At 36.7% G+C, this 4,390-nt stretch overlaps 1 pseudogene; it reads right to left on the bottom strand.

Annotated features, from left to right (window-relative positions):
• LOC102859939 overlaps positions 1-4,390 on the bottom strand; it is a 59,785-nt pseudogene that overhangs the window by 52,050 nt on the left and 3,345 nt on the right.

Raw genomic sequence — 4,390 nt, 5'->3', positions numbered from 1 at the left:
GTGTGTGTGTGTGTGTGTGTGTGTGTGTGTGTCTGTGTGTATAGTTAGAATGAAGAAGAGAATAAATATAGATCTTGTTACTTACTCCAGAGGGCACTGTACTGCAAACCCAAACGCTGTACCTCTCTGTAGGTCATATAGAACTAAATATTGCCCAGTCCTGTGTGATGTCTGAATTCATTTTTATATCCTGGTGTCACATTATTTTGTAGAGAGTCTTCATATTTTCCCCTTAACCTTCTGCTTTAGCAGGCTTAATGCCCTTCACCAAGGACTGGTTCCTTCTAATAACATATTCAAAGCATAAAAGATGAAGTCTTACTGCTCTCTCTTCTAAGCATCCTTGCTGCATTTATTCCAAGACAAGTTTGTTCTTTTGGTTATTGTTGTTACTGTTAGGTTTCATTGAGGTGAGTATAACTCACAGAGACCTTATGATCTGAGTCATGTCCTACTGTGTGCCAGGCTTACCATCTCAGATACACTTGAGCTATTGCTGCAGTCACCATATCGATTCACCTTACTGAAGGTACAACACTCAGTGTGCTAGTTCCTTTATCCATTGCTCTTGATATATAAGTTGTGAAAAACTCTAGAGTTAGAAAAATTTCTTTAATCTAGAAAACTGGTTAAAGTATTCCGAATGCTTCCTAAAGTATCTTAAAATTGCTTCAATAAGTTAATTTCTTTTTCAATGTGAAAAACATATTGCTTGCTTGTCTTGATTTTCCTTTTACTACTGAATATTGTTTGTGGTAATATTATATAAATCTTAGATTATACAGGGTGTATTCCATAGTATTTGTTTCTTCTTTTCTTTGCATTTGCTCTGCTTAAATATTTTAGAGAATCATAGTCTGCACCAAATACTTGAATGCTGGAAAATAACAGTGGTAAGGAGTTGAGCTACTAAACCAAAGTTTTGGGAATACAATCCAACAGATGATCTGTGGGAAAAACATGAACAATCTCTTCTGGTGAGATTTATTGCCTCTGAAAACATACTGGAGGGTCAACCATGAGTTGGTTTCACTGAATAACACATAACAACAACAATGCACTCCTAAGTAGGTAGCTCTAATAGTTTTGTCTTACCTTGCATCACAATAAACACATTTGGTACCAATAGTCAGGAAATGTGTTCACCATGAAAGTCTTTAGATAAGGACATTTCCAAATTGAGGAGTAATGATGTCAGTTTGAGGACTGATGTGCATGGCCTGATTCAGGTTATGGTCTTTTTAGCCTCTTGTTATGCATCTGAGAGTTACACAATGACTAAGAATGACAGAAGAATAATTAATGTCTTGAAACTATGGCAATGGAAAAGAGTGCTGTGCATCCCAAGGAGTGCCAAAAAAACAAACAGATATGTCTTGGAGAAGGTGCAGCCAGGATGCTGCTTCTTGGACACAAAGATGATGATGTTTTATCTCACAAAGGTTATTCCTTTGAGGGGGACATCATACTTGGAAAAGTGGAGGGATAGGGAAGGAGAGAATGACCCTTAACCAGGTGAACTCACAAAATAACTGCAGCAATAGGCTTGAGTTTGTCAGAGATGGTGAGAATGGAATAGGATAGAACAGAGTTCATATCTATTTTTCATGGGGTCACTCTGAGTCATATGCAACTCAGTGACATCTAACAACAACAATAACAACAACTAGAGGCTTGTTGTTTTGTTTTTGTTGTTAGGTGCCATCAAGTCAAGTATGATTCATAGCAACCCTGTTCTATCTTGTGTCATCCTGAAACGTCATGGTTCAAAAAAGACTGTGTCCCTGTCAATCCACCTGGTTAAGGGTCCTTCTCTCCTTCACCAACCCTCCACCCTTCCCAACATCATGTCCTTCTCCAAAGAATAGCACCTCTTAGCAATATGTCCAAAGCACGTGAAGCAAAACCTCATCATTCTTGCCTCCAAAGAGCACTCCGGCTGCACCCTCTTCAAGACATATCTTCATTCTCTTGGTTATCCATAGGATGTTCAGTGCTCTTCTTCAACACCACAGCTTAAAAAGGCGTCAACTGCCAACCCAAAGGCACGTGGCTCACATCCACCATGGGAGAAAGATGGGCAGTCTCTTCCTGGTCCATTCATTTATGCCTCCAAAAACCTATCAGAGGATCATTTGTGAGTTGGTTTTGACTCAGAGGTACACGGCAACAAAACACTCATAAATATATACAAATATAAATAGATCTTGTTATTAGGTGCCATCAAGTCAGAACTAACTCATGACTCACCACCCTCCAGCGGACTTTTCAGAGGCTGGAAGTCACACGGGAGAAGATTGCCCTTCTTTCTTGGAGAAGGTGTTGAATTTGAGCTCCATGCCTTTGATTTGGCAGTGAAACTCTTTACCACTAGACCACCAGTGTGTGTGTGTGTGTGTGTGTGTGTGTGTGTCTGTGTGTATAGTTAGAATGAAGAAGAGAATAAATATAGATCTTGTTACTTACTCCAGAGGGCACTGTACTGCAAACCCAAACGCTGTACCTCTCTGTAGGTTCAAACATGCACACACACATACACACATATTAATATTTCTTTTATTTATATGAGTGATTCATGGTTAACAGAAGAGAGAGCCCGGAACAATTCCTTAAGATGTGGCAAAGGTCACAAACAAGACTGACTGATTAAATCATGATTGCCTCTTTTATTGAAATAAAATGTTTATTTTACACTAGTTTACTTATAAAGTCCGTATGTATTGTTATTCCCTCTGGATATTTCCCATTTGCTTTACCTACCCATCCATCTAGCCATCAAATTGTGCTATCCGGTGATAACTGCTCCTGCTTACCCTCACTCCTTTGTTTCCACCTTCTCCCTTTCCCCTTGGATCTTCATACATGTTCCTCTTTTGCTTTTGTCTTCACTCCATGAAATGCTTACCTTAAACTTATCCTCCCAGTGTCAGAAAATCATGTTTTTGAGTCACTGCCAATCAATTTCTTTGGACTAATAATGTCTTATGTTTATTGTTTACCAATAACATCTTTATATTTCTCCTTAGGTTTTAATTCCAATCGAAGAGTTCTAATATACTTATTATAACATCTCTAGATGACTCAGTTGACAATTTTTGTCATCCTATTTTTATAAAAATAAATACACAAATTTCCCAAGAAATATTAGAAATTAATCCCCTTAATATCCAGGATATTTGTGCCACTGTCATGTTTGTTGTAAGTTCTGTTTCAGCATTTGTGTGAGTAGCAAAAATTAATTTCATTTCCAAGCTTATATCTCACAGAAAAAGAAAACCACTACATTTATTGGTCTTGCTGACACAAAATAAGTGAATGATTACTTTCAAAAAGTTACCACTGAGTATTAGCCTCAAACATAACAGCTGCTCACTGGCCTACTGACAAATTATTTGAGGGTAGAATAAATTGTTTATGAGAAGGAACTCAGCAGTCAATGACATAAGGAGGTAAATGGGTCAATAGTGACAGACTTTGCAAACAAAAGTTACATCCAATAAATGAAGAAGACATTCTAACATTTACAATAGGGGACATGTGATCCCTCTTATTTTCGATATAAGACACTATACCAGATTCTTAGAACAATGATTTAAGTGCATGTAAGACAAACAATACTGTGAGTGATACAATTTTTGCAATAAGCTCATTTCAAAATGAATACAAATGCTCTGAATTTCTGTTTCCAATGATCACTATGTGCGAATAACTTGCCTAATAATGTGTGTATGAGTCTGCGTGTAAGTTTATCTGTGTGAGAGAGAATTTATGTGATATGATTTGGTGTGGTATGGTGCAGTGTGGTGTGCTCATTGGATACTTGCACATTCGGTGCATATAAGTTGGAATTGAGTCATCAGTGGCTAATGATGGGTTTGTGGATATACAAGAGAGGGGTATGTGGTTGTATGTGTGTGATTACATGTTACATGTGGTAACTATCTAGCTGAAGGGCAAATCTTATATCATTTTCTTAGTTTTTGAATTATTTTAAAATTAATATACTAATGAGTACATTTCCTATTTGTAGCTAAAATTTTGCTTGAATTACTCTCATTCAATACTAAACCGTAAAACTACCAAACAAGCAAACAAACAGCAATCTTAAAAGAAGGATTGTCAAAATGAGATAGATGAATGCAAAAATAGATGTACTAGGGAGTGATATAAGCTTTATTTACTCTTCATAATGTTTATTGTATGTGATCATTAAAATGTCCTGATCCTATTTTCTTTTCCAACCAAGGTTGACAAAATGTAAATATCTTGTTGAGAGACAGGAAAGCTAAATTTAATAAACACCCATATATTATTTGAGCCACATTACACTGAAAATTTCAGAAGGATTTAAGAATTTAAGGATTATATTGTCATTTTATGTGTGTGTGCA

This window comes from Elephantulus edwardii, unplaced genomic scaffold (genome assembly GCF_000299155.1).
Source record: "Elephantulus edwardii isolate Elephantulus edwardi_28Jun2011 unplaced genomic scaffold, EleEdw1.0 scaffold00043, whole genome shotgun sequence".
NCBI lineage: Eukaryota > Metazoa > Chordata > Mammalia > Macroscelidea > Macroscelididae > Elephantulus > Elephantulus edwardii.
The sequence above is the reverse complement of the archived record's forward strand: the minus strand, read 5'-3'. Positions and strand labels throughout refer to the sequence as shown.